The 12,616-nt window shown below is 38.5% G+C and overlaps 1 non-coding gene across 1 annotated transcript; it reads right to left on the bottom strand.

Moving 5' to 3' along the window:
* Positions 1 to 12,174: 12,174 nt before the first annotated feature.
* On the bottom strand, positions 12,175 to 12,281 carry LOC131757898 (U6 spliceosomal RNA). Its single transcript, XR_009336046.1, has one exon. It is a non-coding gene; the product is annotated as a U6 spliceosomal RNA (small nuclear RNA).
* Positions 12,282 to 12,616: the final 335 nt, after the last annotated feature.

The following is a 12,616-nucleotide window of genomic DNA, read 5'->3' as shown; positions in this document are numbered from 1 at the left end:
TTATTTTATTTTGTCTTTTATATGAAACTCTGGCTACCAGTATCTCAGATTGCTGCTTTGGGTGGTATTACTGGACAGCTATCAGCTTCTAGAATGTGTATAACTTATAAAAATTATGATTTTTGAATTGCATCTAGATTATAAGGCCCCCTCCTCATTTCTATGATTATAAGATCATATTTAACTAGGACTACTGATTTTGTTTTACTCTATTAAGCAAGACAGCTACAAACAGAGGCAGAAGCATAAATAGGAAGAGTTTGTTTTGGAGACACTAATCTTTGGCCATATTCTTCCTCTGCTAACTCTTTATCTCAGGTATATTAGTTTCCTAGGGCTGCTGTAACAACATTGCCACAAACTTAAAGCCACAAACTTCTGTGGCTTAAATAACAGAAATTTATCGTGTCACAATTCTGGAGGCTAGAAGTCCAAAATCAAGGTGTTGGAAGGGTGGTTTCCTTCTGGGGTCATGAGGGAGTGATCTGTTCCAAGCCTCTCTCCTTGGCTTGTAGATGGTGTTCTCCCTGTGTCTTCACTTTGTCATCACTCTGTATGTGTCTGTCTCTGTCTAAATTTTTCTTTTTTATAAGAACACCAGTTAGATTAGATTAGGGTCCACCCTAATGACACCACCTTAACTAATTACATCTGCAATGACCCTATTTCCAAATAAGGTGACATTCTAAGATACTGGGATCAGGACTTCACCATATGAATTTGGGAGGTGGGGGGGGGGTACACAATTCATCCCATAACATCAGATATCCAGTTTTCTTACTTTTTTTTCTCTTCCTTCTTCATCACACGAAAACCTCCAATACATTCAGGAGGTGATAAATCATAGCTTGAGGTGTTACACCTCCCAAGAATACTTACATTCTCTCTCTTTTTTTTTTTTTTTTTTTTTTGTGGCACGCGGGCCTCTCACTGCTGTGGCCTCTCCCATTGCGGAGCACAGGCTCCAGACGCGTGGGCTCAGCGGCCATGGCTCGTGGGCCCAGCGGCTCGGCGGCATGTGGAATCTTCCCAGACTGGGGCACGACCCCATGTCCCCTGCATCAGCAGACAGACTCTCAACCACTGTGCCACCAGGGAAGCCCTTACATTCCTTTAAGCCTTAAATTTTAATAAAACTGGTGGGAGAGGACATCAGGCAGGTTATATTTTGGGTTATTTAATTTTTATTAATTAGTTGAATGATTAATTACTTAATTTTGCAAGGAAGGGGTCAAGTGTAAGGGATAAGGGATGTGGTACCTTCCAGGAGAATCTTATTAGGCGGCCACACCCAAGCATGGGACTGTCTATAAGAGGAACCTTCCCTCAACTGTTTTAGGGGAAGAACATAGTGTTTAGAAAGTACATTTGGAAAGGTACTTTGGAAAGTACAAAGCAGTATTTCTTAACATGTAGACTTTGGACTACCTCCTTCAGAATCATCTTTTAAATTGCAAATTCCTGGGCCCACTCCAGGCCCAAGGAACCAACGTCTCTGAAGGTACTGTCTAGGACAGTTCTAACAAGTATCCCAATGAAGTTTGAGAGCTGTTAACACAACAAAATAAGACAGATTATACAAAAGAATCTGTCTGGTTAATTTACAGGCATACTGTTTATGTATGTGAGCATGTAGATCTGTTTTCTCAATATTTCCAAAGTCCAGAGACTGGAGTTGGAATTCATTATAATCAATAAGTATTTGCTCATGACCTCTGCTCAGTAAATAAGGCAGGGAAGACTGCAAAGTTTTGAAGACACATTATTTTCTTTCATATACATTTTTGTCCTACAATAAAGAATCTGTACAGTTGGCTTCCTGACAGAAGAGAGAAGACTGTGATCCTAAAGAGCAAATGGTTGGGTGCTGCATCATTCGGAAGTGGATATGTTCTTTTCCTAATCAACTCAGGCTTAATAATCAGGGCTACCGCAGTATCTGTGATAGATGGCGATACAAATTAACATATATACCAACTACACCTTTTGACTTTAATTTTCCTTCTAACACACAGACAATAAGTATTTGTTTTCTCCTTTTATAAAATTTCTTTATTTTTGCTCTGGGGTGAAAAAAAATCTCTGAATACCCCAAGTGTTTAGGGGAAAAAAAAAACAAGAAGCAATTTAGGAAAGATTAAAAGCAATTGTTCTGTTACCCTTGGCAACAGAATCTAGATGCAGCCAATCAGCGAAGTTGATATATTGTTTTGACACACGTGCACATATTTCTAACATAAATAGCAACAGAGACCTAATAACAGTGGGTTTTAAAGCTGGAAACTGATGTCATTTCAAATGTGTCAATCAAAGAGAACCTATGAAAGTGTTTTTTTCTATCAAGCTGACATTAAATATATGCTGTAATGGCTTCTTAAGTGATGGTAGACTTCTGTCAGGCCATACAGGAGATGCTCAATCTATAATTACACTCTTGCTTCTTGGAATCTGTCCTTTAACACATCTCAAAAAAAACTTTAATAGGAAAAAAAATCTGAGTCCTACAGTAAAATTCATCTGTTCACATCACCAAAAAAGTATGCTTATAAGAATGAGCAAAATTAGATTAGAATTAGCTTGTTTATCCCTAAAATAGATACATTTCTTTAGTTCCTCTGTCTATTGAATTTATGATCAACTTGTGCCAGTATAGTCTGCTATTTAAATTTTTTAAGTGTTTCAAAAATTAGCATTTTGATAGAACAATAGGAGAGAACAATAGTATTAGGCTGCCCAGAGGAGAATAAAAAGGATGGTTGGGAGTTCAGGACTGATGACCTTTACTGCCCAATATGAAAATTGATGGCTAGTGGGTCAGGGTTCATCCTAAACTGGATAGTATTAATAGCAGTATTAGTAAAAAATAAAATAAAAACAAATTAATAACAGGTACCATTTATTGAGTGCTTATATGGGATGTATACTATGCCAAACTGCTTTGTAGACAGTATCTCATGGAATCCTCACAATAATTATAGGAGGTAGGAATTAGTATCTCGTTGTACAGATGAGGAAACCTGTGTTAGTTAGCCTAGCTTCTGTCATATAGCTGATAAAGAAATGACAGAACTGGGGTTTGAATCCAGATCTATCTTGCTCCAAAGCTGCTGCTCTAATCCACAGTTCATGTCATCATGTTATCACCTTCTCCGTGTCAGGAACCTCAGAATGCCAGTTACACACTTACAAACTGAACATGATCTCTGCTTTGTCCCTCAACAGATAGTTCACCCTAGTCAAATTATGTAACTTCTTTGAGCCTCCTTTTCCTGATGCGTACAGAGAGTCCAACTTCTACCTCCCAAAGCTACTGTGGGAATCATTGAGATAATGTTTGATAAAGCTCTTGTGCTTGACAAGCGCTCTCAATAAAAATGAGCTTCCTCTCCTTTCTTTCTATCCAAAGTACTGATAGTACAGTGCACAGTAGATGCCCTGTTAATTTTTGAATAAATAACCAAAAAAAGTAACTTTCAAAGTGTAAATTATTAAAATTTTGAATATCTAGCTACTCATCTTAATAAAGATACAACTACAGGCCCAGGTTCAACCCTTGATACACAACAAAATCACTGGGAGAACTTCTAAAACTACTAAATTCTGGGTGCCAGGAGATTTTGATTCACTTGATCCAGGGAAAGGACGAGGTACATATTTAAATAGATATATATTTACATATTTATATATTTTTAAAGATGAAATTCACATAAAATAAAATATTTTAAAGCAAACAATTCAGTGGTATTTAGTATATTCACAATGTCATGCAACCACCACTGCTATCTAGATCCACAGCATTTTTACCATCCCAAAAGAAACCTCTCCATAGCCCCTGGCAACCATCGATATATATTCTGTTACTATGGAAGTACCTATTCTGGATATTTTGTATAAGTGGAATCATGCAATATGTGGCCTTTCGTGTCTGGCTTCTTTTGCTTAGCAGCATAATGTTTTCAAGGTTCATCTATGTTGTATCATGTAGTAGTAATTAATTCCTTTTTATAGCTAAATAATATTCCATTGTATGGATACACCATAATTTGTTTATCCATTCATCTGTTAATGGACATTTGGACTGTTTCTACCTTTTGGGTGTTATGAAGAGTGCATCAATGAAGATGCATGTACATATGTTTGTTTGAGTACCCATTTTTAATTCTTTTGCATGCATACCTAGGAGTGGAATTGCTGGATCATATGATAATTCTATGCATAACTTTTTGAGGAACCTGCAAACTGTTTTCCACAGTGTTGAGCTATTTTGCACTCCTACCAGCAATGTACAAGTGTCTCAGTTTATCCACATCCTTACCAACACTTGTTATTTACTTTCATTTATGTTTTTTTTTTTTTTTTTTTTTTTTTTTTTTTTTTTGCGGTACGCAGGCCTCACTGTTGTGGCCTCTCCCGTTGCGGAGCACAGGGTCCAGACGCACAGGCTCAGCAGCTGTGGCTCACGGGCCCAGCCGCTCCGCGGCACGTGGGATCTCCCCGGACTGGGGCACGAACCCGCGTCCCCTGCATCGGCAGGAGGACTCCCAACCACTGCGCCACCAGGGAAGTCCAATATGTATTTATTTTTGATTGTTGAGATCCTAGTGGGTATGTGGTTGTATGATGATGACACTTCATTGTGGTTTTGATCTGTATTTCCCTAATGATTAATGAACATATTTTTGTGCACTTCTGGAATATCTTCTCTGCAGAAATGTCTATCCAAGTGTTTTGTCAGGCACCTATATTCTTTTAAGATTCCTCTTCCCCCTTGAAGGTGATTCTAATGTGCAGAGGTTGAGAAGAATCAGTGACATAAGGGAAAGTGAGAAGGAAATAACAAAGAGATGTAGTCACATTGTTTTTATCATTTGCACATGGATAAGGAAGCATTGTGCACAGTGCTACCAACTAAATAGTCTTTCACAAACTCCTACTATACTTGAAGAATTCAGAGTATAAAATTGTACAGATGTGATCAGTATATGTTTCATGACTTTAAGATGGTATTAAAGTACAATTTTAAAAGGGCTAATCTCATGTTTAATATTAAAAAAAAATCTTACACGTATAGAACACCTGTTTCAGGGAGGCCAAAACGTTTAACTCTCTTGTTACATTTTATAGTTACGGTGCAGATTTTTTTCACTTTTAAGAAATTATGATCATAAAAGGAAAATAATTGGCCTGAGTGCCATAGTTGGCTCTTGAATTAAGAAGAAAAATACAAGTTACTTGTATCCCTGGCTACCACTGTCCTCTCTCTCATTCTCTCCCTCTCTCTCTGTCTCTCTATCCCTCCTCACACCCTCCTTTCTCTTTCCCTATTTCTCCTGTAAACCATAATATGTGGAAAATAATATAGAGGTTTATCTGATTCTTATGCTCTACCAAGATGTCCTGTGGTCATTGTCGTCAGCTTATTTTAGTGTTTAATTTTTGGAATGCCTGTCCTGAAGTTTCCACATCAGAGAAATAAAAAAGAAAGAAACCCACCAAATAGGTAACCGATATCTAGGTATCTACTCTTCATTTTCCAACATGGAAAAATAGTACTTATAATGTAGGGAATGACATTTTCTTGAATGAAAACAGTTCCATTAGAATTTCAACCTTAACTGTCAATATCTTTGTTGTCAGGATGTGCTGTAGGTTGGGTTATCCTGTAGGCAGATCCTAAGTAACACATGGGAAAAGAAAGTGTAGAAGCTGGAGTGGGCAAGAAGACCCGTCAAACTGCACCATAAGCCTAACAAAGTCCCAACGGGGAGCTCTGGAGCAAAGACTGCCCATCGGAGTCCTATGTTGACCTTTGTCCCACTGGACCAAGCCCTTGTGTGACCTTGTGTGACCTTGTTCATTTGTTGCCCAAGGGGACCCCAGAATGAAGTGTGACCTTGGCTCCAATACTAAGGCTGGTCCCGAAGGAACCTACATCTGGAAGCTGTCAGTTCCCTACTCTGCTTGCAGCTGGGTAGCAACCACTTTCTTGAAGGGGGTTCTAATTGGTGCATCTTTGTGTTTACCACAGAACGTTATCTGCTCACTTATATCTCACATGAGTAATTACAGTTAAGAAAAAAATGCACGTTAGCTATTTTCATACCTCTGATCTACTGTTTTCTTTACACAACTGGTAGATTTTTATTTACCAAATATGCTAAAAGTTTCTCAAAACAACAGAACCTCCATCCCTATGGAATCTAGTTCAGTATTTAATGCACATCTTTTGGACTCTTCCTTTTCAGAGCTAATTCCAACATCAAACTACTGTTAGAAGGCAATGTCATCTAATAGATTTGGAAAGAAAAAGCTTAGCATAGTACAAGGCCCATAGTAGGTGACCAGTAAAAGTTTGTTAAATGAATGGATGAATTCAATTAAATAGTGAATTATAGCAAGACTTTTTTCAATGTCACTTCAGAGCTAAGGTTTAAAGAGTGGTAGCAGAATTATTAATACCAGGATGCCAGAACCAAGTCCAGTTTTAAACTTTGTTTTGAGCCTTTTGCTCTAGTTCAAATATTTGAACCATGACCAAAAAAAACCCCCAAATTTGAAATGCGTTTTCTAGGAGAATTTTCCACTTAATTGTAAAATCCCTCTGTATTTTAAGGAAAATTCAACCCACATGTTCTTTTTTTTTTTTTTTAATTTAGTTTTGGCTGCTTTGGGTCTTCATTGCTTTGCTCGGGCTTTCTCTAGTTGTGGCGAGTGGGGTCTACTCTTCATTGTGGTGCACAGGCTTCTCATTGTGGTAGCTTCTCTTGTGGAGCATGGGCTCTATACGCGCGGGCTTCAGTAGTTGTGGCTCGCAGGCTTCAGTAGTTGTAGCTCGCGGGCTCAGTAATTGTGGCTCACAGGCCCTAGAGCACAGGCTCAGTAGTTGTGGTGCACGGGCTTAGTTGCTCTGCGGCATGTGGAATCTTCCCAGACTAGGGCTTGAACCTATGTCCCCTGCATTGGCAGGCAGATTCTTAACCACCGAGCCACCAGGGAAGTCCCCACATGTTCTCTTATTTAATTTACACTTAGCCATAAGACAGTTGTTTTGTAAGAGTCTGTTGTGCTTTTGATATTTTTCATCCATATTTTCGTAGAACTAGGAAGTCTTGGTTAAGGCAAAACTAAAGAAACTCCCCAGCCTGATAATCTGGGCTGGAAAAGGGTGCACGATCTTGGGCATCCTAGTTGGGGCTCTAAAGTGGGCAAGACAATTTATCTCTTCTCCTGCCTCCATTCTCTGACCCCAAGGGCTGTGGGCTCTCTCATAGATTGTACAGAAACTGTGTGAGGCCATGGCAACTCCTTCCTCACTCTGTTTAGTGGGACAAATCCTGTGGTAGTCACAGTAGCTGCCTGTGACCTGATGTTCTGTTTTGTGAGAGAAGGAGAACGAGACTGAGGTCCCTTGACAATCAGTGATGGTGTAAATATTCCAGTGGCCCAAAGAATGGCCCTCCCTATTTTTGAGGAACTTGAAAAGAAAGAAAGAAGAGTGAAATGTTGGTCCCTGGGCTACTGCTTTGCCAATGAGCCTCTTCTGAGGTGTAGCCACTTCTTTCAAGGATGTCCTGGGGCAGGAGGAAGGTCAGGGATGGGCTTCACTCAAAATTCAGGTTTAGTTAAATATGTGGGAAGGAGGGGTCCAGATCTTTCTAAAAGGATGCCTGAACAGCACTACAGATCCAAACCTGGTCATGGTGAGTTTTCTTCACCCACATAAAAGGGATTTGGACAAACAATATTATTAAAAATTTTTCACAGTGGAACTTAACATAAAAGTGAGCACTTGGCTGGGCCTTGTCTTAAACATTCCCATGAATGCAGTGGCTTCCAAACACTCATCTAAACCAAATCTGTGACACAGGACTGTGGTTCTTCTCACCTCTTAAGGAGAGGGTGCTCCATTATGCTCCTTCACTTGTATTTTGAAGAAGTTTTAAACAACCTCTTTACTTGGCTTGGGGTACTGCCTGATACCCCTTCTCTCTTCAGTGAGTGACACTTCTGTCAGCCTACACAGTTTTGTAATGAGCTGGGGTGGTGAGGTTACTACAATGAAATTATGGGGATGCAGCAACGGTTTCCACTGGAAATGACCCTGCCTGCCTGTTCACGTGTCCTCTGGTACCTACTATGTGATCCCCAAAACTGAGGCTGGAGAATGTTCAGTGGTGTGAAGAGAGCTGCTTGCCTGCAGCAATTGCAAAGCTAAAGCCATGAAAATAATTTGGGGGTTCAGTGCAATGTAGCTTACTTTGCTTTGAGAATTAAACACTAGAAAGATGGGTTTTCACTTGAAGTGTGATTTCTTTTAATTTTTTCTATTAGATTTTCTATTTTCAAATTATGGAGGGAGGGTTAGGCAGGTAAATTCCTCTTCCCACATTGATGAATTTTCTTCTGCCTCTCAGGCACAGAGCCAGCAATGATGTGGCCAGAGGTAGAAATAATCATCCTCCATCCCACCACCCAGGTGGAGATGTACACTGAGGCTGTGTGCAGCAGGGGTGGAGAGAGCTTCAAATTCAATTCACTATGGTACCATTTGAAAAGTTGATGAGAGAGAGAGAAAGGGAACATTGTATGCATAAATAGTGGAGTTAACCCTGGGAGTCAGACCACAGTCTTGCCTTCTTCTGCTTTATTTATTTATTTATTTTCAAATCTTAGAGTTTTCTATTTCCTTAAATTAATTTTTACTGGGGTATAGTTGCTTTACAATGTTGTGTTAGTTTCTACTGTACAGCAAAATGAATCAGTCATTCATATACATATATCCCATTGATACTGTGTATAAAATAGATAACTAATGAGAATATACTGTATAGCACAGGGAACTTTTCTTAATGCACTGTGGTGACCTGAATGGGAAGGAAGTCCAAAATGGAGGGGATATATGTATATGCCTTCTCCTGCTTTAGGTACTCCCTTTCACAGTGAAGTGAATGAGCATAATGGAACATATTAGAGAGAGAAGCAGAGCTACAGAAGTAAACACTCATGCTCTTTTCATCATTAATAGACATTCCATGGGTTGCTCAGCCTTCTAGGAAGTAACTGGAAATACCAAATGAGAGTCTGGTTGGATGGCGTTGAAGCCTTTTTGAAAATTTGATAAAAACCTGTAGAAACAGCTGAGATAACCTTGTAAAACCAGTTGGAAATACATATGTACAGGAAACACGAATGTCCTTCATATATATTTTTAGAAAGAGTAAATCAGTCTGAGTTCCTGTTTAACGTTATTTAAAAAGGCCAAAACCTGGGTCAAGAATAAATTCTCCTTTATTTTATTCAACAGATGCTTATATAATTGGGCGGGGGAATGTCAAATTTATAAGTCAAATTACTTTGAGTTCCTCAAGTGTTACTAGTGAGCAGAATAAATACAGAAGAGTTTAAGCTGAATATGTCACTGTGCTGATGTGATATAACCATAAGGGTGGGATGGGTGAGAGACCAGTATCAAAAAAGTGGCGTTCCCCATCTCCACCTCAGAATCATGGGTGCCCTGGAATGTGCACAAGCATCAAGTATTGTCTGCATAGTGAATAATAAAAGAATGACTACCATTTGGGGGGATATGTTTTAGTATTAAAAAGTGTTTGCATATTGGAAACCCTGGAAATCACAGGTACTTTTTCAAACACCTGCTTCCTTGATTATAATCATTAGGGCCACCTGAAATAAACCACAATGGGTACCTTCTACAGATCACCAATTTAAAAGTGTCCCCCTAGTTTTTGGTGACATGACTTCCAAATATCTTTTATCAAAACATCCTTTGTGTTGACCTGACAACAAATATGCTTCACACCATGAACAATTGTATTGCACATTAAATCTTTTTCAACTTAATTAGTAATTGAGATAAATAATCAAAATACAAGTTCTAATTCTGGAAGACAACAGAGATTTGTTAACTCTTTTTAAAAAAGTTCTGTAGTTTCACAAAAACTTATTGACTTGTTGAGATTAGACATTAATCTATGGTTTCATCCATGGATGCTCTTTTGGACAGCACATTTCTTTCTTGAAAGTTATCCATATATGGCATCCTATGATGTGTCAATATATTATATTATATTATATCATATTGTTTCTACTAAATCTTCCATAAAGAAAAAGGGTAGGGTAAAGAGAGTTACATGATTGTTTTTGAATTCTGGCCTTATCTGTAAATAGTTTCCTTCGTCTCTTGGAATCATGTGCTCTTTCTAATCTGTGTGCCCTTCCTGTTGCATTTCCCACTGAGGTCATTTTTTTCTCTTTCTCTCACATTTTCATATCATCTCTTCTTTTTTTTTTAACATTTTTATTGGAGAATAATTGCTTTACAATGGTGTGTTAGTTTCTGCTTTATAACAAAGTGAATCAGCTATACATATACATACATCCCCATATCCCCTCCCTCTTGCATCTCCCTCCCACCTTCCCTATCCCACCCCTCTAGGTGGTCACAGAGCACCGAGCTGATCTCCCTGTGCTATACTGCTGCTTCCCACTAGCTATCTATTTTACATTTGGTAGTGTATATATGTCCATGCCACTCTCTCACTTTGTCCCAGCTTACACTTGCCACTCCCCATGTCCTCAAGTCCATCCTCTACATCTGTGTCTTTATTCCTGTCCTACCCCTAGGTTCTTCAGAACCTTTTTTTTTTTTTTTTTTTTTTTAGATTCCATATATATGTGTTAGCATACGGTATTTGTTTTTCTCTTTCTGACTTACTTCACTCTGTATGACAGACTCTAGGTCCATCCACCTCACTACAAATAACTCAATTTCGTTTCTTTTTATGGCTGAGTAATATTCCATTGTATATATGTGCCACATCTTCTTTATCCATTCATCTGATGATGGACACTTAGGTTGCTTCCATGTCCTGGCTATTGTAAATAGAGCTGCAGTGAACAATGTGGTACATGACTCTTTTTGAATTATGGTTTTCTTAGGGTATATGCCCAGTAGTGGGATTGCTGGGTTGAATGATAGTTCTATTTTTAGTTTTTTAAGGAACCTCCATACTGTTCTCCAGAGTGGCTGTATCAGTTTACATTCCCACCAACAGTGCAAGAGGGTTCCCTTTTCTCCACACTGTCTCTAGCATTTATTGTTTGTAAATTTTTTGATGATGGCCATTCTGACTGGTGTGAGGTGATACCTATTGTAGTTTTGATTTGCATTTCTCCAATGATTAGTGATGTTGAGCATCCTTTCATGTGTTTGTTAGCAATCTGTATATTGTCTTTGGAGAAATGTCTATTTAGTTCTTCTGCCCATTTTTGGATTGGGTTGTTTGATTTTTTGATATTGAGCTGCATGAGCTGCTTGTAAATTTTGGAGATTCATTCTTTGTCAGTTGCTTCATTTGCAAATATTTTCTCCCATTCTGAGGGTTGTCTTTTCTTCTTGTTTATGGTTTCCTTTGCTGTGCAAAAGCTATTAAGTTTCATTAGGTCCTATTTGTTTATTTTTGTCTTTATTTCCATTTCTCTAGGAGGTGGGTCAAAAAGGATCTTGCTGTGATTTATGTCATAGAGTGTTCTGCCTATGTTTTCCTCTAAGAGTTTGATAGTCTCTGGCCTTACATTTAGGTCTTTAATCTATTTTGAGTTTATTTTTGTGTATGGTGTTGGAGAGTGTTCTGATTTCATTCTTTTACATGTAGCTGTCCAGTTTTCCCAGCACCACTTATTGAAGAGACTGTCTTTTCTCCATTGTATATTCTTGCCTCCTTTATCAAAAATAAGGTGACCATATGTGCGTAGGTTTACCTCTGGGCTTTCTGTCCTGTTCCATTGATCTATATTTCTGTTTTTGTGCCAGTATCATACTGTCTTGTTGCCTGTAGCTTTGTAGTATAGTCTGAAGTCCAGGAGCCTGATTCTTCCAGCTCCATTTTTCTTTCTCAAGATTGCTTTGGCTATTCAGGGTCTTTTCTGTTTCTATACAGATTGTGAAAAATTTTGTTCTAGTTCTGTGAAAAATGCCATTGGTAGTTTGATAGGGCTTACACTGAATCTGTAGATTGCTTTATGTAGTATAGTCATTTTCACAATGTTGATTCTTCCAATCCAAGAACATGGTATATCTCTCCATCTGTTTGTATCATCTTTAATTGCTTTCATCAGTGTCTTATAGTTTTCTGCATACAAGTCTTTTTACTCAAAAATATGGAATGCTTCACAAATTTGCGTGTCATCCTTACGCAGGGGCCATGCTAATCTTCTCTGTATCATTCCAATTTTAATATATGTGCTGCCGAAGTGAGCACTCATCTCTTCCTTAAAACAAGCTCAAGGTTCACTAAACCATTGGCTTTCCCTGATTAATCTTAGGAAGCCATTATCACTCCCAGTTTAACTCTGCTTCCTGTAAACATGCTCACGTAAATGTTTTCTTTTAGTTTCAGGTGTGTTGGTTTTATCTTCCAGGAGAGTAGAACCAAAACAGTGAAGAATGGAGTGAATAATGTAGATACACTTAACCAAAAGTATTTGGACATTATTTCTGACAACCATGAAGGCAGGGATCTTTGTTTTATTCACCGATGATCCAGAGTTCCTGGAACATAGTAGGTGCTCACTAAATATTGGTTGAATAAATGAA

Source organism: Kogia breviceps, chromosome 5 (genome assembly GCF_026419965.1).
Source record: "Kogia breviceps isolate mKogBre1 chromosome 5, mKogBre1 haplotype 1, whole genome shotgun sequence".
In the NCBI taxonomy this organism is placed as follows: Eukaryota; Metazoa; Chordata; class Mammalia; order Artiodactyla; family Physeteridae; genus Kogia; species Kogia breviceps.
This window is presented reverse-complemented; position numbering and strand designations above follow the sequence as displayed.